Consider the following 24,458-nt stretch of genomic DNA (forward strand, 5'->3'; position numbering starts at 1 on the left):
GGTTGTCCTTAATCTTAGCTAGGTTTGTATACTGGTAATTTTCGTATCACGACTAACTCGTTCAGGGAGTTCCATGGCGTATTCAATTTCATGATTTTGCAGAAAGCTTCTATGTTATCAAAGGTCTAATGAGTAACGCATTTGAATTGTACATATAAAATCCTAAGATGATTGTAGCTTGGTTTTACAGGCTGCTTGCAAGGACTTTATATATTCATATTAATTCGCAACTGTTAAGACAGAGGCACTGTGGCTCCTTTCTACTTTGAGGAAGATTGCTGTGACTGAGGCAAGTCAGGGTTGGAGGGTAGTGTGTTCAGCGTTGCGAACTGATTATTGGTTTGTATTGTACGAGCAGCAGTATTAGGCATGATTAAACTAACGTTTCAGTTTGACTGGTTCAAAGCCGTCGTTAAGATTCAGATTTTTCGTGTTGAATCATCTGAAGCGGCAGGTCCATTATCATAAGCTCCTCATTGTTCAAGGCCTATGCTGGAGTATCTGAAAAGAGCCGTTTGTACCACCTCAGAAGTGGGTATGCCGGTGAGCGCAATGGTTGGTGGTAAATCTTTACTGCCGTGTAAGTTACCATGGTCTTCAACCAGACGGATAATCCTTCACAATAGGAATATATTATTTTGCTGATAAGCAACAGCAAAAACAGTCCTGAGTTACAATTTTGGTTTATGTAATCCTTTGCAAGCACAGCACTTTTATTAACACTTGCTGAGAAGGCATTTTTCAAGAACGCGAAACTTACGTGTCTGTACAATGCACACTCAGCTCTTCGAAGTTTATATTGACAATTCAACTGTGTGAATTTCGAGTTCTCTGATGTAAACTCATGCCACTTAGTAGTTTTAGTAATGTTACTGCCTGTGCGTATTATGAATGTAGACGGAAGCTACTGTTGCTATTTTTCATTGTTTTTTCGATGATCATATTGGGGTATTGAAGATATCCAACTCCTTGCAAATTGCGTGTGGAATGTTTTGGGGACGCTGCGAGGCTTACGATTGTTGCCTCATTGCTTAAGTACGAAATTTATAGGTCTTCGTGCAGTTGTTGAATGGTGGTATCTCTGGAGTGGCCAAGTTGCTCGTGCTGCAGCATTATGTGGTCTGCAAAATATCTTATATGAATGCGCAGCGCATTCCTATACAGGATATCCATAGAGCATCTGTGCATGGGTTATTGTGTCCTAATCCTATTAGCGTGGGTGAACAATCGTGAACGCAGAATGCCATGGATTTGCTGAATTCGTGTCTTGGTTTTGGCGGCCTTCCGTTGTACCTGTTCTCTGAAGAGAAGTTTGCGGTCAAAGTGAAATCACAGATACTGAACTCCTGATTACGGTTGATGTGAAACGCTTTCGTCCGTGAATTGCCTACGTAATGCAGAAGGACCGTCTTCTGTGCGTTGATAGCATTGCGCCGTTTGGTCATCATCTGTGCTGTGGAGATGTCGCTGCAGGATAATGAGCGTAAGGAATATTGTCATCTTAATTAAATACAGCTGAAACATCCGCAAATATGGCGAGGGTAGTGTTTGATGTAGTAGGTAGTTCTGTTGTACAAGTGGAGTAGAAGACGGTAGATAGGAAGAAACACGGAAATGCCAGTCATAATGGAGTGTATCATTAACACTTTCCGGTTGATTTTCCACCTGAATGTTCAATTCTGCAGGTAAGACTGGATAATGTTGGAGGATCCATGGAAACTTGTTGATATATTTCGTAGATCAAGTCATGCCACACACAATCAGACACTTAGGCTACTTCCAAGTGGAAGCCTAGTGTTACCTTTAGTGTTGAAGCTGCAGGTTATCTTCTCGACCAATCTGATAAGTTGGGATACCGCACACGAGTCTGCAGAAAGCAAATTGGTGTTCCGCTATAATACCATGATCAGTAAGATCTGTTGAGTGACGTTGAAATATACGCTCCAAGACCACGCAAGGATAACACAAGTGTCTTATGGAATAATGATGTAGGACGTAGCTGTCCTTTCCTAGTTAGGTAGCATAATGATCTGAGCATCCTTCCAGGTAACTGGAAAGTGGCCGAGCCTGATCACTGCGTTCTAGATATTACAGAACGTTACCAGTAGTTTCGGAGAGCCGTATTTCAAAACCATGGTCGGAATGACGGCAAGAGTTAAAGCTCTGCGTGGATGTAGTTGTATAACTATCCCATGAACTTCTCAGAATGTGGTGGTAAATTTCGAAGAAAACAAATAACTTATGCATCATTGTTGAAACTGAATTGATCCTGCACCATCTCGGCAAACACTGCAACTTTACCCGCTTCAGGTACAATAATCCCTGGGGGCCATGGAGCGGTGTATGTCGATTGGATCTATAACTTCTAAGAATTTTTCCCATTGCTTAAAATTCTTAGCTGAGTTCTTTAAGGCTGGCTAGTATGGCATTCCACTGAATTAGACGTATGCATCGGAAACGCTTTCGTACTTTACTAGTGAGATGATAGTAAATGGTTTTCAACGTGCGGTGTATGTCGCTAAAACTTGCGGATTTATATCGCTGTAACAGGAAATGGGAGCGACATTTTTCATTTTTACAGTAGCGGCAGGGGCCCTTCCCTCTTCGTGGGTAGAAGATGATCAGCACTGATGATCCTGGCTCCAAGATTGCGAACGGTGTATCTAGAGCCGCAATGGGTACTTCAACGGTGCATTGATCTGCATGTATTCACTATATCAGGTGGATAATAATGGGAAGGTTATATCCAAAACGTCTGGGCTGGAAGTGCGTTGGTTCAAATGGTGCTGTAGGTGTGAAGTCGTGGTAGTGCAACTTCCAAGATGTCTCCCAACTCAGTTATCCCGACGACCGTTCCAAAGGATGTTTTGCATTTAGGTCGCCGGCTATTACGATTTTCGTGTTCAGATTCCCGAGTCGCAGATCGTCCGGTTGTAACTGTGCATTCGTTAGTAAGCGGAGATAATGTTGATGGTAGAGTGGTGCTTGAAGGGCAATTCTTATGCTTCAATGGACTGTAGAGGTGATAGGTGCAAGACAATGTTTAGTAGATAGCGTGTAATGAAGATACGAGTCCTTCATTTCCTACTCTCGTATATCAGTTTCTCAGTTTAAACTGTGTGAGAGATTTTATTTTGGTTTCTTGAAATGACGCTGTCCACTTCTTTCCTGAAGTAATTATAAAAAATCAGGACGCTGTGTGAGGATTCCATTGACGTTCCAACACAGTAAATGTATATCACGGTGATGATTTGTTTTCATCGCTGCCATCATCGAAAGTTTCGGCTGACCGACGAAAATTTGGAATTTGATAAAGGCCTCAATGACGGTTTCGAACCTCTGAAGCCGTTTTCTCATCCTTTTAAACGATACCTGCCAGATCCAAGCTTTTAAATATTTCAATAAATTCTTTTATCGCAGAGATGTCTGGGTTAGGCTCGTCCTTGTTTTCGCAAGCCTGCTGTTCGTGGAGTGACTGGGCATATGTATTAGATGGGCTCTTTATGTGGCATCGTTGGTACTGGTGGCCAGAAGTGGGTGGTGTCTTTATTGTTTTAAAACCTTCTTGCTTTTCGCTTGAAAGACCACGCAGCCTCGTAAGTTCGCAGGGTGGTCACCTTGGCAGTTGGAACAGTAAGCAGGTTACTTGCGCTTGCTTTTCGGGCAATATTTTTCAGGCCATTTCAAATATCGAGGATAAGCATTGCAAGATTCTTGGCTGTGCCCAACTGTTGACAGCGATAACGCAACAAGTATTCATGAGGCTTGTACAGTTATACGCTGTAGCTTAAGACGTATTGCAGGTCATAAATCTCTGGTTCTCGGTGTTTTATCTAGAATGATCAGGAATAGCGAGAGTGTGATGTCATTTTATCCATTCATTTCTTTGACGTCTCGCACTTGAAATTTCAGGTACTTCAAATCATCCAGAATTCTTTAACTGGAGAGTCTACGGAAAGTTTCTGCAGACAACTTTCAAAGACAAATCCTTACGATTTACATCGGTAGCACATTGTTGACGTGTTTGTTCGCCATAAGCTACGAGCTTATCGTAGTGAGCATGTCTCTTGGTTATAAAATGTATGAAATATTCAGTTTGTCGTGCGTTGGTCACTCATAGACGTAAACATACTTTGGTTCGTAGCCTGGATCAGTGGGTACTGGTTTCTGTAGATGTTCCCCGGCAGTTGCTTCTTTGCGGACGGATCTTTGTTCTGCATTATCATCTGTTGTGGCTTTGAAGTATCTTCGAGAGCTGTGGGCCCGTAAGCAGAGTTTGGCGGTGCGAAAGCGATGGTGCTAAATTTGTGTAATTAATATTAGCTTTGGCGAGTACTGGAAATAGCGCTGGACCCTGCATGGGGAGTTGATTACGAGAACTAATTGACGTCCCTGGCAGAGAAAGATGAGCTGTAGCCGAAACAGCCGTAAAATCGTTGTAAAGATCACCGTGGGTACTCAAGTGTTTAATTTTTCTTGTTATGGTGAATACTTTATTCTCAAAAGTTATATTTGTTTTATTAACTTTTTCACTCAGTAAAATTGGCGAGAAAAACTGATGGTACTGCTTCCCGTTTGACTCAGTTCTTATGTATAAGCTCATGTCTTAATAACTTCGTAGGTGTAGTAGGAAGTCGTCGAATCCACAACGTCCAGGATGACTGTAACAAAACAGAGTAAAATCTTATAAATTTAGTCATTGAAAAGCACCAGCACTGACACACACTCCTCTCATGAAGGATCTTATAATCAGTACCAAAATAAGCTTCACTGTAAATCCCATTTTGGGAAGGCGTCATAATGTTCTAATCGTCGAGATGAAGTGATCCTTACAGGCTTACGTATCGGACACTTATCTCACTCATTGTTATGTAGTGCGTGGCGTTAACCGTCCTTATTGTGAGAATTACCGCCCCAGTAAGTATTTCGCACATTGTTGTAGAATGTCTAAAATATCAGAGTAGAGAATTCGTAAGGATATAACAATGTGATCAAGTTTTAGAAGATAATACGGTTTTTACTGACCATATTCTCACTTCTATAATGAGATTGGAATAGTTAACGCGCACTAATGCTCACTTTAAAATTTCCTGCTTTCTTGACATAATTACTAGTTCTCTTATATTTTAGGATCTTAACGTTTAAGTTTTGTGTTCTTAATTTTTTTTTATGTATTTTTAGTTTCACTCCCATTGTTTACAAGTTTTAGTTTGAATTTTCAATCCACTACATGTGTCGCACATTGGCCTCATCTTGGCGGAAACAGTCTAGCTGCTGACGTTCCTATTAAATATCCGACAATCAACATTTGATCTGATGTAAATTGTGAGAAGGTATGCTTTCATGTGGTATTGATTCTGTCTGACCTCATTGTAAAGAAATGAATTTATTTCTAATTTCTTAAGTAGAGTAATGGCGTCCATTCCTTTGCCCATACAATTAGAAAGAGACTTCTGATAGACTCTTGTCCTGATTGTGCTGTTCTTCATTTGAATGCCAACTTATGGGAATTTACGTCTGTCGGTATCAATATGTGAAGAAATCTATTCTTGTCAACTATGGTTTAAAAAGCTGATGCGGATCCCTTCATTCGATTTATAAAATGTGCACTTAGCGTTTAAAACTTTGGGGTCTTGATGTTTAAAGTTCCCGTATTGTAGTACTCGTTGCGTAAACTTCTGGTGATTCATGATTCATCTGTTAAGGTTCATAGAACTGTCGAACTTTGATGCCATACTTTGTTGTGTCTGTTTGCGAAGTCTTGATACTGTGGTTGTTTTGTCATTATCCGATGAATAAGGGTTCCGAATTGCATTATTATTATTGGTTCAGCCTTCTTCTATCAGATATTTTTTGAGTAGTTTTATTCTAGCGTGTATTTCAATTGGTCCACAGAGAAATCCTGATGTACGTAAATCTTTGTTCAGTGTAAGAGAAGACATTTTGATTGGAAAGAAATTTGAGGGGCTGTTTCAGGGTTGATGTTCCTCTTCCTGACCTCAGACACTGTTGTCAATGTTCAGGTAACTAATTGATGGCCCGTGGAGAACCAGTCTTTTGCTACTGTCACACGCTTGCAAACTGCACCGTGAAGTTCTGTTAGGGGACCAAAATTTACGTCCATGAAGAAACCCCATTTTGCTAGAGATCATAGTCTGCTGGAGCAAGATCCGCGGAATACGGATAATACTTAACACATGGTATTGAAAATCTTGATATCTCAACTTGCATGTGGGGCTGTACGTTGTCATGCAAAACCACTTCCATTTTCTCACTTGCTTTTTCGCCTAGCTGTACTCTGCGTCGAAGGAGTGTGTCCATCATACAATCTGTACCTTTATTTAGCCTACTGTTGCTAGGAAACCATTTAGCAAGCGATATTCTCTCACCGAGACAAAACCTCCATTTCCTTACCGTTAACTCTCTCCCTGTGTTCGGCGTATTATTACGTCCACGGTCAATTTTGCACTTGCAGTGTATTTTCTTGAGTGAAATCCTTTCCGTGGTGTGTTACTTTTTAGAACTTCTGGCTTGGCTTACATCATCAGTTTTGTGTATATATTGCTTGCTCTGCCTTTAAGGACGATTTAGTATAGCATTTACTTTTATTGTTAATATATGGTCATCATCATAATCATGATCATCACATTATCATCATTTCTATGTTGCTTAGTTCGTTTTTACGATAACGATTATAATCATCTACTATAGCCAAGAACAGATTTCTTCTGCCTCTCCTTCTCACAAATATTTCGCTGTCTTCATGGGCAGTACTGAGCATACGAACTTCCCTCGTCTTCCAGATCTCATGATCATCATTTGCCTTTTACATTCGTTCACAACTTCCTTCTCCCCGTTCAACTTAGCTTTATTTACTTCAGATAGAACTTCTTTTCTTCCCTTCTGGACAGTTCCTATACAGTCCGTTTGATTATATTTCAAAGCTAGAGCTAATTCTGGCGTTGTATAATAATTGTCAGTGTACAATGCCCGAAAGAAAGAAGCTCTGGAGATAGTGAGAACGACACGAGTAGCATGGTAACCATTGCTGCCTTCTAACTGGGTATCCTTGTCTGTGTACACAATCATGTTCCAAATGTAACCCGATGTACCCTCACAGAGTACATAAGTCTTAATTCCAAATCTACTTCTTTATATGGGAATGTATTCAAACCGCGACAATCGTCCTTTCACACATCAAACTTTCATCAATAGACAGTTCTCTTTTTGTTATATACACACACATTCGAATCTAGGTACAATAGCGTCTAGTACAGGTTTTACTTTCCAGTTTTCGATTGGAATCGGTGCATGATTTTGAATTTTCAACAAAATGTAGCATTTATTGAGCAAGACAAGACTGTTGAAAGCATAAAATGTCCAAAACCTGGTGTCTCCAATATCTTTTTAATGTAATACATAGGGAGTTCGGCATTCCACAGAAGTTTCTGAAAAATTAGAACTGACAAGAACAACCACACTTCATCTGTGCACGCAAAAAGTAGATTTTTCTTCAACAGGCCTGTTTATTGCAACATCGTTTGACTTGCAAATCTATTAGTTTCAAACACAATCAACTGCACAATATCATCTCAGAAATATAACTTCAAAAGGTCAAGAGCATTATACTTATCATCCACAAGCACTTGCAAACCACTATTGATACGAAACACTTCTGGAAACACGCGCTTATGTAGTCTTGTCCACTAGATACCAGCAATATCTTCCATTTCACAAACATTGTCTCCAAGAGAATCAGGGGGATCCGAAATATCAGATACAGGAACCTCCGAATCATTGTCACTGAAACTAAGCAGCTGTTAAATATTGTCACCATCGTCAACTACACGTTTCTTACTTATCACTATTCTAAAATATATATACCGACACACAAGGTTTCTCACTGCTACAGGAACGAATAGCGGCAGAAACAGAATAAAAATAGACGCATTCACACTTTCAATAGGACACAGTTAATAAAACATTTTATTCTTCTTTTGGTAGAACTTCATGTAGGAAAACGTTGCATACACTTCACAAATAATGATAGTGGTGATATGAAACAATACGTATTAATTCGTTCAACACAGGCACTACACTACGGCCAACTCAAAATAAGCCACAACGATCAGGAGCATATTACGCCGAACACACTGAACAGAAAGCTTCAGTCAGAAAATTACACAGGGAAGGGCTTAAAAGATGTGATACAGAGTCTCTGAGTTGGGAACTGCCATCATATTTCCACTGCTTCGGCTGGCTCTTGAACTCTAGTGTGCTCTGCTAAAGTTATGGCATCGTCAATGATGATCCTAAAAAAATATCCATTATACAGTTACGTATCCCTGCGATATAGAGCGTTTCGTTAGTCCTGTTAACTTCTGTGTCTAGGGTATCCAATGATCTATTTATTATTTTTATTTTGCTCCAAATCCTCATGGAATATTGTGGACTAATTGTATAAAATATTCTAGTTTTTGATATCTTGTCTATTGTTACGTTACTGTTATTCACCAGCATTTCCTACACTGCGTTGTCATCCAGGATTCGTTCCTTCGAGCGCTGACTTATCACCATTCTTCAATTGTTCAAACTATCTGAATATCGTTGGATAGTTGGACTGCTTGGGGACTGGATAGCCTTCTGTGAATATAAGGCGGTGATGCATCCTCCTTTCATAGAAACCAAGGCGTCTATCGTTTCCCATGTTTGTCGCCTCATTTGGCACGTTACTGATGTCCTATTGGTCCTTCAGTTTGCAGCGTTCATTCTCTCTTCAAGATCTGCGAAAGAAAATTCAATCAGTATTTGTACCACGCATACATTAACTACACTTTAAATACCAGTTTCATGTAATTGATTGATACTCTTAAATAATCAGGGCAATACGTAATAACCTCAATAAATATATAAAGAAGTTTAGAACGAGGAATCTTAAAAATATAACTTACAGTAATTGCAATGCCTCGACGCTATTTTCTTACATTTACAGCTCCCGCCCCCTTCTACCCCAAAGAAGCCAAAAGAGCGATTCAAGGTTAACCCTTAACATACCAAGCGGGGTTACCTAAGGTTCCGAGAGAGTGAATTCTTAGTAAGAACTAATTTATTCTTGATTTTATATGTCCTGCATCTGTTTAAGATATATATTACCTAATTAGAGTTGTGATATATTCGTCAAATTTTTTTTTTTAAAATAAACACACCTTGGGCACCCGGGCACGACCCCACCTGGTATACTACGTTACATATTTTGATGCTTTTTCTCAGAATGTGAACGCTGTAAGTTTTCCAAAACTGCTCCCATGCAAATCTCAGATGATGACGCTGTTCGGATGCTAGATGAATGAATCTCTGTGATCCGGAAGATATCTTGAATGTATTTGATGAAGACTTTATTCCAGAACGAGATATGTCAGAATCGGAAGATAATTTTTTAAGTGAATTCAGAAGAAACTGACATTGGCAGCGACTATTTTGATGGAGATTCCGATGAATTAGTTCGTGGCAAAGTTGGGACGAAAATGGACAAATCTGATGTCCCCGTTGACTCCTATCGTTGATATAACATGTCTGCGTGGTATGACAAAATGAATCCCTAATTTAAAAAAAAAAAAAAAACAACTTTAAACATGTGCCGCATGCCTACCTTCCAATCTAAGAACATTAAATTCATATTCAAAGTAGCGATCGTGCTGGTCATGTGTGTTTTGTAGGTTCACATTCCCCACTCATCATCTATGGCCAATGTAGACCTCTAGCCGAACAGACTTTTCTATGACAGGACTGTCACCTGACTTTCGGCCCACTGTGTATTATTTCATGCCAGGAATGATTACTTAAATATATTTTAAGGCATCCAAAGAACGCAATTCAGTAACCTTCTACACCATTATATTGACAAAAAAAATCATGGGGTCCTCAGAAGACCCCAGCTTGGTATACAACGTTGAAAACTTAGGCTTGCTATATTAAGGATTAAGAGTCTTCCTACCCACAGGAAATCTGTTCGCAAAAACATGCATTTGCTCATTCTTTCCTGTTAACTAACAAAGTGGAAGATTGTCATGATTTTTTATATGCTATAGATAGGAACGAAACTTCTTAAAAATGCGATATGTGCGAAACTTAAAGAAAACACGTACATGTTTAAAGGAACTTCAAACTTTTCGTTTCAGAGCTAGAAATCACGTTTATATTATCGCGAATTTTTGCGAAATTCGGCATTACTTGCGATAAATGCGAATAAAAGCGAAAAAGAGAAACTGTTGCTAATCATTGCTAATAATAACTAAAAAGCGCATTTCCAATATTATTTAACTTAAAAATCGTTTCATTTTACCGAAATGCACGACGCTAAATTCTCCATAAAATCCGTAAGCTTGCATGGTGTGATGTCATTTTCTGGAATCTTCAACGCCTCTTTGTGCGTCACTTAGGCCAGCCGGAACCCTTATGCTCAACTTTTTGTTGGGAAAACAATAACGTGTAAAATATATTAGAGTCAGCTCATGCACGAAAATTTGGGTATGCTACTGCAGAATTAATTAGAAAGGGTAGTGCTTTCCACCAGGCTCAAGTTGAACTTGAAAACTGCATGTCGAAAGTATTGATGAAGCTGAAAAATTACACGTAAGCAAGTGACGACAATTCTGTGTGGAGAGTACGAAAAGCTCTGAGAGTTATTTGATCCAGAAACTTTTTCACTTCATGAAGATGTAGACGTCAACAAAACTTAACTGTTGTTCAAATCGTTAACTATGTTTTGTGGTGAAAATGTTCATAATTTGTTGGTTGCTTACGGTGAATTTTAAACTACGCTTATTGAAATTCTCAACAGTGAGGATAATGAAGTTGATATTGTATCATTCTTAAACAGTTTAAAAGTTAACCACAGGTCATTTGCTGTCAGCTCATTACGTTCAATATCGTTGTCAGACTCGAGTGTTGTTATTCTCCAAGTATAATATGAAATTACAAAACAGGATAAAACTTAAAAGAAGAACTGGTAATGTCTTGCTGCATGTTATCCTTTAACTAAGGATTAGGTTAGAGAAAGTTTTACAATAATTTCTGTAAATCATTATCTTCTTTATTCATGAGTTGTTTCAAACTATCGTAATACATATATTAAACGTAAAATGCGTCATTTACAATACTATTATGCATGGAATTTAATATATCAATACCTTTTCTTTCTAAGTGGACGCAGTGTTCGGTTCAAGAGGTAGTCACCACATGGATTTTTCCTTCATACCCTTTGTTTTCGGCAAAGGGAAAAAAAACTAGAAGTCCACTCTAGCAGTTTGGGACGGTTCGGTGAGGACCTCTGTTGAAAGAAAAAGGACAAGGAATGTATGGGAGGAGATATTCCACTCTCGTTTTTGGAAACATACAAATTTCTGAAATATACTTGTTTGCACTTCAGACAAACCGCCAGACCAGACCAGACACTTATGAGGCAAGGGATAGTGTTGTGGATCTATGTTTAACGTTTTCCTATTTCACATATAAACAGCAATGTATATATATATAAATGATTGCTGAGATGAATACTTATACTTCAAATGCCGTGTCCCGCAACTTGGGTGAGGGAGCGTTGAGCTATATAAAAATTATCGAAAATGACTAATATTAGTGTCGAATCCATAGTTTTTGAAGTCGCTCAGATGAAAAGTGACACTTCCGATGCCGTTTAAATCCAAGTTTAGAATACAATAGTAATATTTAATTTTTACTGCCATTTTTACCCAACACATGGCATACGAAGTTGTGCGTAAGTTTTTTATTTCAACCGAGTGAAGTACAGCCTTAATGCCAGCATTCTAGACTAGATTCCACTTCGTCTTATTTAAAGTAGCTTCGTAATAGTTCTCAACATGCTGGATCAACACTCAAATATTTAAGTATCCTTGTTGGAATCGAATCCAGGACCAAGGAACGCGCGCACAGCACGTGCTAAACGGGAATAACGTGCTTTCTCAAGCACTGGACATTATTTACCTGCTTTTCTTTTACGTCAAGAATTGAAATGCATAACGTCATTGTAAAAAGTGCACTGGCGTTATTAAAAGTGTGTTGCATTTTGTATATATGTGTATAATAATAATAATAATAAATTAAAACGTATTCTCAAATCTAAAATAGTATATTTGTGTAGGAACAAGATACAAGACTAGTATTGATGTAACTGTAGGCAAAGGGAGAATAGTTCAGAAAGCCTGAACTGAGGATCGACCTGGGATCTTCCTATTACAAGATAAAAGTATGTGATATTGCGTTCTATATTTGTTAATTTGTCGCATTGATACATTACACCTTCTGAGCCTTCGAAACGCCCCTGCTGAGTCTTCAGCATTCTATAACGTATCTCCAAACCAGTGAAAAGAACATCAAAGAAATGCCCGCACGAAACAACACAATCCCCTTGCTGAAAGTATGAAAGAATGGCAATAAATAGTTTTGGTTATCTTGATTTTATTTCCTTGCAAAGCAGATCGTCAAAAAAAAGTAAAAATTCTAAACCATCCCGTGACGAAGAAATAAATTAGTTGAATGTGATTAATCCAAGAAATTTATAAACAAGAACAACCTCATCCATGGTCACGCTTCTTTTGTAGACACACATGCTGTTGTAAAGTGAGGGAGGGAGAGGGGTTAGAAACAGATGACAAGACAGGTGAAAAATCAATATTCAAAAGCCATCTATTGACGGAAAAGTCCGAGAATTGAAAAGTTTTCTCCGGTAGAAACTCTTAAGAGCAGATAAACCAGGAACTTTTTCAAATAGTAAAATACGTGTTCGTTTGTTGCGGCCATTCTTTAGAAATAGTACGAACAATGGCGCAAAGTTATTTGGTTCGTGTATTAGAAAACAGTTTTGTAGTCTATATATAAAAATCATGTCTAGAATATTCCAACTTACGATTTCAATGAAATTAACCCTTTTCTTTGCATTGTATTCCGTGGGATACATAATGTTTGTGATTTTTTTGTATTATATGTTTGCATTTGGCAACGCTATTAGTGGTTATGTTTAGAGAGCAACCTCTTATGTGTTCGTCAAGCCTGTCCTGCCATCGCTACGTTGATTGGTGTACTGCCAACAGCATGTGTATTTCGAAGTAGTGCCAAGATGGACGACAATAAGAAGAAACGATGTGGTCCACAGGTTAGTATTATTATTTTCTGTCGTAATTATCGTTGATCCTTTAGTTATCACTTATTTACATGTCTTGTGAAGGCACAAATAAAAATGTAGATTGTTGTTTTTATTTGTATTTTCGTTCTTGCTCTTGGAATTCGCGTTGAAAATGCGAGTTATCTTAAAATACACATCGCAAAGTTGAGGTAACAAGCCTTGAGGTGGAATCAAGGACTCTCTCCATTTGCATGGCCAGCTTGCCGTACTAATGTTACCGAATGTCTAAGCTTTTCAGTTACTTTTGCAAGCCGGTCTTGCCGATAGACCAACAATTGTTGCGTGAACAACAATTGTCCACTTTTCCGTTGTTTAGAAAGTTCTGTATTGCATAATAAAATGTATTTCTGAAAGGAAAAAATGAGTATTTGATTTCTATTAGATCTTCCTTTACGAACTGGAATGTAATATATATTTTTTTTCTTTTCGCTTCAGAAATTTCTTTCTATGGAAGAAATTTCCAAGGTATACGAAAGTATTGTACCTTTACCAGAGGCGGATTCGGATATTGAGGAAAATGAAGACTCGGATGACGAATTGCCCATCAGAAATGAAACACCAGTATTTGAAGAAACTGGTACTGTAGGAACAACAAGGTCATTCCAAGTTATTGGTGAAGATATCCTAATTCCTGAATCGGAAGCAGAACCTATTGGAAATGCAGAACCTGTAGTAACATACCAGGACCAACTAGAACGTTACCAATCTCCAACCTTTAGGTTTGTTGTTTCCTAATTCCCTGTTATAGGGTTTGTGACGATGTTAAATGTAGTGTAAACTGTATAATATTAAAAAAAAAAATCCGAAGAGGGAGATTTTAGAACCATAACATTGGAAAACAAAAATTCACTAATTTTTTAATTCACTCAACTAGATAAAATCTATTTATAGAGAAGGGTTTACTTCCGAAGTTGCCCGACCGCCTTCTTTAGCCCAGTTTTTTTTTTTTTTTTTTCGAAAACGGTGAAATTGACGGAAATTTAGACAAGCATACAAGTTCAAAGTACGTTACGTTAGGTTGTGAACAAGCAGCCGGGCAACCTTGGAAGTTGACCCATAGAGAATGGAGATTATCGTTTAATAATAATAATAATAATAATAATAATGTGATTCTTATCAATTTTTCAAAGCTTTTCATTTGGAATATACTCAGATCAAATTCGCTTTGTTACTTTTTGCCATGCAGAGAAATAGGTTTTTTAATTCTTATATCCTTCGAGAATGCGCAGGGGATATTTTCCGACTTTCGGATGGTATTAGCACATTTCTGGCTCACCACGTGAAAGAAACACTGAGCATGGAAACTTTCAGTCATAATAATGTACTTCAAATTGCCATCTTAGTCTTCCGAAAAAATTAACTATACCGTAAACGGTTCCTCTCAACTGTTTGGAACGTATATACATGTTCATTTCTGATTTACTAAACGTACGTTACAGCTGAAGCAATGATGTTTTATTTCTTATTTTTTTCCAGGTGGGAAGATGATACATTTCATTATACTGTTGACCCTGACGATTCCTCTTTCAACATTCCCGATAGTGTGGATTCCCCAATAGGATATTTCAGGAAGTTTTTGTCAGATGATGCAATCAATTTGATTGTAGAAGAAACAAACTTGTATTTGACGTAAAAGACAGGGAAAAGTGTTAATACAAATTACAATGAAATGTGTGATTTTTTGTCGATAGAGGTGCTATTGGGAATCATACGTTTTCCTGCATACACAGATTACTGGAATCAAGAACTCAGAATTGAACATATTGCAAGTGTTGTGCCATTGAAAAGGTATCAGGTATTGCTTAGATTTTTGCATTTTGTAAATAATGACAAAGCTGTACTAACTGATAAATATTATAAAATTAGGCCTGTTCTTGATGCTTTAAGAAAAAATTGTCTTGCCATAGAATGTGAAAATAAATGTTCAATTGACGAAATGATGATACCCTATAAGGGTACTAGGGCTGGTTCCAGACGACAATATATGAAAGGAAAGCCGACAAAATGGGGATTTAAAATGTTTGTAAGGGCAGGTGTGTCCGGTATTGTTTACGACTTTATTTTATATGCTGGCGAGTCAACTTTTCAGAATATGGATATTGATCACTCGTTCGGTTTATCAGGGAATATGGTTATTACCTTGGCAAAGTCGATTCAACAGCTTCCTCTAATATATCTGTACTTCGATAACTTTTTCTCTTCCTTCCAACTTAGGCATTACCTGTGAAATGAACTAAGAATTTTGAGTCTTGGAACAATGCGTTCAAACAGATTGAGTGGTTGTCAGATGAAAACCGATAAAGAATTAGCACGCGAAGGTAGGGGAAACTTCTGCCAAATGGTAGACAATGAAAATAAGGTGGTGTGTGTTAAGTGGTATGATAAAAGATCAGTACTTTTGGGTAGTTCGTACGTGGATTCACATCCTGTGTCTACATCAAAACGTTACAGCAAATGAGATGGGGATAAGATCGATGTTGCATGTCCACAAATAGTAAAGCATTACAATACTCATATGGGAGGCGTCGATCTGGCGGATATGTTAGCAGCATTATATAGGGCTTCTTTCAAAACTCATCGATGGTACATGGCCATACTACTTTCCCAGCTACTGAATATTTGTATAGATAATGCTTGGCTTGTGTATCGTCGGGAAGTATTGTTATCAAATGAAGTAGAGAAACCAAAACTTCTTTCACTGAAGGAGTTCCGAGTCAAAGTAGCGACTGGGCTATTGCTGAAAAACAGAAAAAGAGGTAGTCCAACAGAAGGTTCTCCTTGTGCCCCGAAAAAACGATCAAGAAGCCTATCAAACCCAGACCGGATGACGATGTAAGGCTAGATGGTGTAGGCCACCTACCGTGACACAGTGATGATAAAGGGTGGAGTAGGTACTGCACCAGAGGACAAACTTCCGTGATTTGCTGGAAGTGTGATGTGAAGTTATGTTTCACGAAGAAAAGAAACTGTTTTTCTCATTTCCATGAGAAAAAAATGACTGTTTCCGAAGATCGACAAAAAACATGATGTTGCGGTACGTGACGTTTGGGCGCCACCGTTTGGGCGCGGACGTTTGGGCCCCGCCGTTTGGACACTGGACGTTTGGGCGCGAAGCCATTTGGGCGCCAGACGTTTGGGCGCGAGTAAAATTAAAAAGTCATTCTGTTAGGCGCTGAGTACTAAGTTCGAATCAAGATATCACAAGGTGTCTACTGTAGTGGAAGTCCTTGAATTATACTGGATTTTGTTTTACATACTAGAAATACTGAAATTTGAAAATTCTAAAAACTGAATTAACAATTAAATTTTGTAAATTTAATTTTTAACCAAAGTTAAGTATGCTTTTTATTTGATAACTTTTCAAGCCAAAGGTAAGTAGACCAGACTAGATATGATTGACTGCATTACGTACATAGTGAGCCTATTCCATTGAAAAACTTAAAGCAGGACTTCTACTGTAGTTATGCAATAAGTGTGAATGTCAAACACATTTCTAGTGGCTAAATGACCAATACATGTACACTTAACTATTATTTTTCACTTTGAAATCATTCTTTTTTTCCTTTCGCCACTTTCTTTAGTGCAGATTAAATGCTTACAATGGGACGGAAAAAAGTGTGTTTTTGATTTTTTTATCGGAATGTTAATAAAAAAAAGTGATACCAGAAATACAGCATACTACAGTTCCTAAACTCAATGTCTTAGACACCCTGTATTAACAGCTTTCCCTCAACTCGATTAAGATTTTTAGATTTCTGGGCTCTCGGCATGTAAGGCCATTTAGCCCGTCACGTTTGAGGGGGCACACTATCCGGGAAAAGGAAAGGAATAAAGGATTGGGGAAGGAAGGAAGCGGCCTGGACCTATAAATTAGGTACCACCCCGGCATTTGCCTGGTGTGAATGAGGAAAACCTCATTCAGGGTGGCCGGCCTGAAAGAGCGTGTTACAGTTTTTGGACCGAGTGCCCCTACCGGGAATCGAACCTGGGACCGCTCGCACAGAAGGCGAGAGCGTTAGCGACTACGCTACGCGGCGCCACTTCTCCCAACTCGAGTGAGTGGAAATCTTTTATTGGTAGTTCTTTATTGGACTTAAGGAAGACAAGAGTTTGGCAAACGTAATACGAAAGAAAGCAAATTTTAATATTCATAAGTATGTAATTATTAACTTTTTTAAAAAATACAAAAATTAAATCAATATGTTTTAATTAACATTAAGAAAATTATTAACAGTTCGTCTGACTCCTTCATTTCCTAGCTTTCTTATATAATACAAAAATTAGATCAACATTAGATCAGAAGTACAAGAATCGTGAACAAGCAAAAAATAAATCCATGACGAGGTTAGGCAACAAATGCCACAAACGCAATTAACTATTTAATTTAGATGAATAAATAAGATAGAAAATAGATAGATAAATGAGGTGAGATAAAGATAGAAGTGTAGGAAATGTATATACCTTGATTCGCGCTTAGTTTTCAGTGCCTAGCTTACTTTATATTTCGTAAATTGTGATTTTTACTATGTACCTCGCGCCCAAACGTCTGGCGCCTAAACGGCTTCGCGCCCAAACGTCCGGCACCCAAACGGCAGCGCCGAAACGTCCGAGCCCAAATGGCGGCGCCCAAACGTCCTGTCCCGTGATGTTGATACCTGGTATTATGAGGAAGAATTCATTTATTTAATATGTTCCTTTTCTGTATTCAGTTATATATTTTATATTCTTAGAATGAGTGTAAGTTCAGTTATAATGAGTGAAATCAGCTATGAGTTAGAGTGAGTTCAGTTATATATTTTATATACTTAGTGTATTACTTGATTCAAATATACGAACTTCTTGTTACTTCCTATTCTTAGCAATGTATCCTATAGGATCATTACGTCACACTCTAGCCTAAATACACGATGTACGTAAAATGTGCAAATATGTTTTATTTTAAACCTATTTGAAAGGAAAATCAGATGATTTTTTTTTTTTTTTTTTTTTTTTAATCAACGAATGTGTTCTTGCCAAGAAAAGGGTTAAGAATAAAATACTCCACTCAGTATGTATTTCTACGATCTCAAACCTCTTACCAATGAATGATAGAGAAATCCCTCCGTATTGTTTTCCTTCAGTACAAACAACATTCAAAAAGTTCCACACAATGGGCCATAATTTGAACTCTCTTAGTGGAAATTATATTTTTAATCGGGCCGTAGAAAACTGTATTATTTGAAAATATATGGAATGCTTACATTTCCTTTGGATGTAATGTGACGATTTGTACTGTGTATAACTAGTAATTATTTTTTTTTTCCTTCTGTTGTCTTTCTTATAATAATAATCCAATAATAATAATAATCCAAAATGTATTCCACGTTTTGGATTATTATTATTATTAGCAAAAATAATGAAAATCGTAAAAAGTTCTGTTTAACTTCTAAAGTTCTGCTCCACAGATTGCATTAGACAGTGCTTGATTTGCTAGGTATGTTGTAAAAAATATAGAACTTCTAAATTACTACGACCAATTTTGTACATTGTTTAAAAGCAGAAGCTAGACCTGCCTTGAAATTTTTAACTGAAGTGTACCGCAACGTGCTAATTGATTTGTGAGTTATGAATGAAATGTAAAGTCTTTTAAAAACACATTTTTTATACTTTTATTTTGCCTTAACTGTTTGCGATGAATTTTGAAAGTCGCAAATAATACATAAATTATACATAGTGATTGTTACAAATTGAGTGAACTACTCATTTTTCAGAATTTTCAAAAAAGGAAAAAAAGACGCGCGTATAATCATGATATTTTCTATTATATAGCTTCATGAAAGGCTATATTTTACTCTTTCTGTTCTTAATTAGCAACATTGATCGTAGGACAAGGATTGACAGTATACGATATCTATAATGACTGTAACGACTCCTAAAGCCTGGAGTATACTTCAATCATTTTGCTTCACATGATACACCGGAAAACTTCGGTACCACGCGTGGAGCTGCCTTTCGAACGCACACTTGAGAAAACATCAAAGAACAGAAGTGTACAACAATATTGCCAAACTCATAAAACATGGTAAACGAGCGACAAAAGTCAGCATTTACAGAACCGTAACACGAACGGTAACGATTATTCGAATTCAATGGTAATAACATTAAACATATATACAACAATTGAAATGCTCATTCTTGCTAAGAATTTTACCAATTCGAAGTATCTGTTTCATTAATTTCTCAAATTTTTGAGAAGTTATGCTGCTCCAGTAGCTCTGAAAATCCTTCCAGACACCTTCAATATTCGTAGGCATTTATTGGCGGACCGTCCTGTCAAGTTTCTCTCTCAAGAGCTCATGAGTATCAAAACAAACCCGGTGACTGTGAAGACTTTTCCATTTGTTGGTTATGTAAGCGTCTTCTTTGTGTTGCAGGTAATTACTGCATAGCTTGGAAAAATGTTTACGGTAATCCTGTTGAGTACAAATTTACTACCGCAATTCTTGATGGAATTATATGCCTCATTTAAATATTGAGAAACACATTTTCGTTCATTATTATTTTATCTCGAACTATATTAACTTGGCAGTCTGTAAAGCATCCTCTAACAGTAACGCGCTACGTATTACATGGTCGGGATGAAAGCGTTCTTCGGGACGACTCAAACTTCTATCAGTAGGTGAAAAGTTGGAATTAAGATTTGTCAGTCCAAAATGCCTTCTTCCATCGTTTATCATTCCAGCATTCATTTTTTGGCGCACAAATATCCTTTTGTAATGTTTCCTACTTGAAGGAATAGTTTCCCGCAATCCTACCCCAAAGATCGTACATCTGAAGGCGCTGAGCCATCGTCCTACTTGATATCGATTGAAAATTATTCTTCCATAATTCTATTGATTCTCGGATCGATTACTGTCTATTCCATATGCTTGCTTTTTCTCCCCCTGAACTTATCCTTAAGGCCGTTTCTAACTTTTGCCACTGGTTTCTCAGTCCCTACAAGTAAATTTTACTTCATGAATATCTAACGAAATATGGTACGTAACAACTTAAAATTTTCCATATGTATACAGAAAAGCAATAGAAATTAAATGTATACAGGAAAGCCATAGAAATTAGGCCGTTGTTTCAATTTCACGCTTAATGACGTAGATGAAGAGTAATGAACTTTTAAAAGTTGATCAAGAGTAATGAACTTTTTATAGTACCATTGTAATGGACTATATATTGAAGGTTGTGTGATCCAATGTGATCTTCGCGAACAGATGTCCTGCTGACAGCACGGATTTCCCTCCTCCCTTTCAAGTCCTTTTCCAATGGGTGTAGTCGAACGCCGCGGGGTGCCATCCTCATCCCATTTCTTTCCTTTGTTTCTGCAGAGTGGATAGGTGATTTTCTGTAAACGTCACAAAGGAAGAATATTTGCTTCGAAGACAATTTGAAATATTTGCTTCTGGCGATTTCCTGCTGTATTATGTATACTGTGACAGAAGAGAACGTCAATGTGTTTATTACTAATAACTCTAGTTAGATAATTATTGCTAGCCACTAATTTCATATCTAGTTCTTTGTAATAACACTGCCCCAACAGTAGAAAATGGGGGGGGGGGGTATATACTTTGCAGAACAGGATCAACAATTTATACAGACCATGGTTGAAATTTAGCTTTTCTTTGCAGCACTAACTTTGTATGAGACGTTTGCATGGATATAAACTACAGAATTCCCTATAGTAACTGGGATTTGAAATTCGTGACGGGTAATTACTTCTACTTTCTGGCAACATTAGCTATTTAAATGTTTTTCTGGATGTAATAAAAAAAATCAACTTAACTTCAAGATCCATTTAACAGAAACGATGGATTGAACCCCATGAACCAACTTCCCCGTGAATAAACATACGTAAGTAACATTCTAAAAATACAACAGCTCTTCCCGTTCTAGTGGCAAGGTCACGCACCTTTGGATCACAGATCTTGGATTTCATACCAGGTGGAAGAGCCTTGAAATTTCAACACATCACTAAAGATTCGGATTCCACTGAAGGCTCACGTCTCATAACATCGGTGAAGAAAGGGAACCCACCAAGCTAATAAAAAACGGCGTAGTAATGTCACGATAATTTAGTCTACGTTAACGATTTTCTAAAGTTTTTAGATTATGGTAATAAATAGAGAACTAGGGCTTCGAACATTTCTAGTTCTTGTTACTCAAAAATAAGCAAGTATAATATATACACATGGTATCAGGAAATAACTTCTGGGAAGTGAATCCTCGGAAGAAAACATGAAAAACCCTTATAAACCAACCTTGGTGCACAATTGCGTTATTTCAGATATTGTCCACAGAAAATTGGTCGTAACGGTACAAGAAAGCAATAATTGGAGCAATATTTTGGAGTTTTCTGAAAACGCCTTACAGTTTTGTATTTCACTGCAACATAATATGATTTAGCTTAAGAAATTTGAGCGAGAATCTTTTAGTGCAGTGACGAGTGACTTTCATTTTACGTTCTCGTGTAAGGATTAATTTCTCTAAGTAGTTTGATGTCGTTTCCGAACACCCTGCGAACATACATAGTGAGACCTCGGGTCACGAACTTCATAGCTATTCCACTGTAGGGATGGGCACAAGTGAGTTCGAGCAAGTTTTCTTTGAGACTCGACTCGAAAAATTTCCTCCAACTCGACTCGAATCCAGGTTGAGTTTCGAGTCTAGTTGAGCTAAATCTTGTGTGTAGTTTTAATTACTCTTTTTAAGTATCCAACATAGATAATATAATTATCAATGATACTACTACTATTCATAATAATAATAATAATAATAATAATAATAATAATAATAATAATAATAATAATATAACCGTGTATAACCATGAAAGATACGCGGTTTGTACCTGAATACTAAAAACGAGTTGACTGCCAATCTCGGTCCCCAAGAAGTCTTTACATCGTTTACAAGGTTTTGGGTTTGAATTCTGGAGAAGCAAGTATTCAGGCTCAGGCCAAAAATTGTTAAAAGTTATAGGGCGCCGGCCAAACATGTTCAAAAATGCTCGGCTCGGGTTTGAGGTTGTCAGTGGCTCGAGCGCCTTGACTCATAGCTCATTCACTATCGAGCCAAAACGAGAAGTGAGGCGAGTCAATAGCTCACCCAACCGAGCCAACTCGAGCAATCGGCTCAGTGGAGCCGAGTCGAACCGAGCCGATGGTTCATCTGAGCTGAATCGGTAGCTCATCTCAACCGAGCCGACTCGGGTCAAAAGCTCAATTGTGCCAGACGATGACTCGTCTTAACTGAGCTGGCTCAATTGAGCCGAGCCAATTGACATCACCAACCGGGTTGGGCTTCTGCTTGGGCTCAAAAATTCGACCCTGTAGATCTCAGTTTTGATAGTAAGAACTACAGTATATACCAGTGGCGGCTAATGTTAGTGTTGCATCCTTACGCAACAACCAAAGTATTTAAAGAAAAAATATTATCAATAGTAGTAAAGAACAGAAAAAATACTTTTTAATATTTGCATATATATACACTTTCAATAATATGTTTTTTACTTCTGTAGCTGTACGTTCCGTTAATCCGTTTTAAAAAGCGAAAAATAATCCGTCACAGAGTCTCTAATTTATATTGTGTTGCAGCGAGCATACAACGACCAGATTCCTTCAGCGCGGCAATTGGAGCAAATGTTAAGTCTCCTTTCCCCTATCTCAGAAGTTAAAGGGACTGGTCGTTGCAGTGCTTCTGCAACACAGCACGGTTTCCAGTGAACGAGAAGGTTTTCCACGCTAAATAAGATTTCTGAATTTTCTTTCACTAGCAATTAACAAATGGAATTTGTTTATATGCATTCATATTTTTAAATTACGGGACCATACTGAAGCAAATCAATATAATGACAATTTAGAAAAGTGACTGCAGAATTACAAAATAAGAAAGAAAATACCTAGTAGAGGAGAAAACAAATGGAAGGAGACTCGCATTTACAAGTTAATTCTTAGCTTATATTTATAATGAAGGCTTCTTGTACAGTAATTTGTGAATCAAATATTAATAAGTCAGTATGTAGAATTGCCCCTCCCCCTCAGTGGATAGTATTTTAGTATAAACATATTTCTTTTATAAAATAAGTATATTTTATACTCTTGATAATTTCCACATAAAACTGTATGATGGGGAACGCCACATTGAATTTGAGACTAGTTAGCAATGCTCAGGGGCGTAGCCACGAGGGGGGGGGGGCACCGGGTCCGGACCTCCCAAAAGTTTCGAAACTTGACTAACATTTGTAGACTTTCTTAACGAACTATACTTGTTTAACAGAAAAACGATTGATGTTGGCTAAATATTTTATTTTACGCCTCATCATGAACTCTTCTTTTCTTATAAAAATAATCGTTCTATCATTTTTTCTAAAAAGATAGACGACAGTAAGTAAGAATTACTTATCGTCATTTCGGGTGCAGTATAAGACAGTTTCCATAGTATGTAGTCGTGTTGGACCTCCCTCAAATACTTTGGACCACTCCCAGTTAACATTTCTGGGTGTAGAACTGGCAGTGCTGTTTGTTTTGATTTTTTGGCTTCTGTTACATGCTGATCCTTCACCTGGCGGGTTTCGAGGTTTCCTTTCCAGAACATACCACATTGGTAAGCATTGTTTCGCCTCATGTGGAAGTATATTGTGTTCATCGTGCATTGCGTAACAACCAAGACGGATGATTTGGAATGTAGTTTTTTTTTCTTTTACGCACATGCGTGTGTGTTGATGTATGAATATATGATATTCGGAATTCATATACCAATACCTATTTTGTATCAGCTGTTTTGGTTTTTAATTATTAGATTTAATTTTATTGTGTGTGCTTCAATTCTGTAAATAACCTACAAATTCTGAATGAATTGCATACCATGACTTCTGTAAATAACTTACAAAAAACATTGACCAGCTTTCAACTGAGGAAAAATTTGCAATTAAGGCTTAGACAAAACAAGCAAAGGACAATTCGAAAAAAAAAATCCAGTTTAAATTTACAGGATATCATATGGCAGTAGTGTTGTTTGCACTAGATACATTTCCTCAGTTTATTTTAAATTTTCCTGGATAAACTGTGAATAAAATGTGTTCAATGTACATTTTTTTATAACACTAATGTCTGCTACGAAGTCTCTTCAGTCAACGCTGAAGAGGAATTCGGATCACTGCCAGGGACTGAGTTTGCTACAATGAATCGTTCGCAATAATCTAGAAAAAATATTTAGTGAATCTACAAAACTT

General features: G+C 37.6%; 1 long non-coding RNA gene across 1 annotated transcript in view; it reads right to left on the bottom strand.

The window, feature by feature from the left end:
* Positions 1-1,773: 1,773 nt before the first annotated feature.
* LOC145675774 (uncharacterized) overlaps positions 1,774-24,458 on the bottom strand; it is an 89,102-nt gene continuing 66,417 nt past the window's right edge. The window contains exon 2 of the long non-coding RNA XR_014129211.1: positions 1,774-8,783. This is a non-coding gene — a long non-coding RNA (uncharacterized LOC145675774). The remainder of the gene's footprint in view (positions 8,784-24,458) is intronic.

The sequence above is a fragment of the Thermobia domestica genome, chromosome 18 (assembly GCF_964235325.1).
Source record: "Thermobia domestica chromosome 18, izTheDome1.hap1.1, whole genome shotgun sequence".
Lineage (NCBI taxonomy): Eukaryota > Metazoa > Arthropoda > Insecta > Zygentoma > Lepismatidae > Thermobia > Thermobia domestica.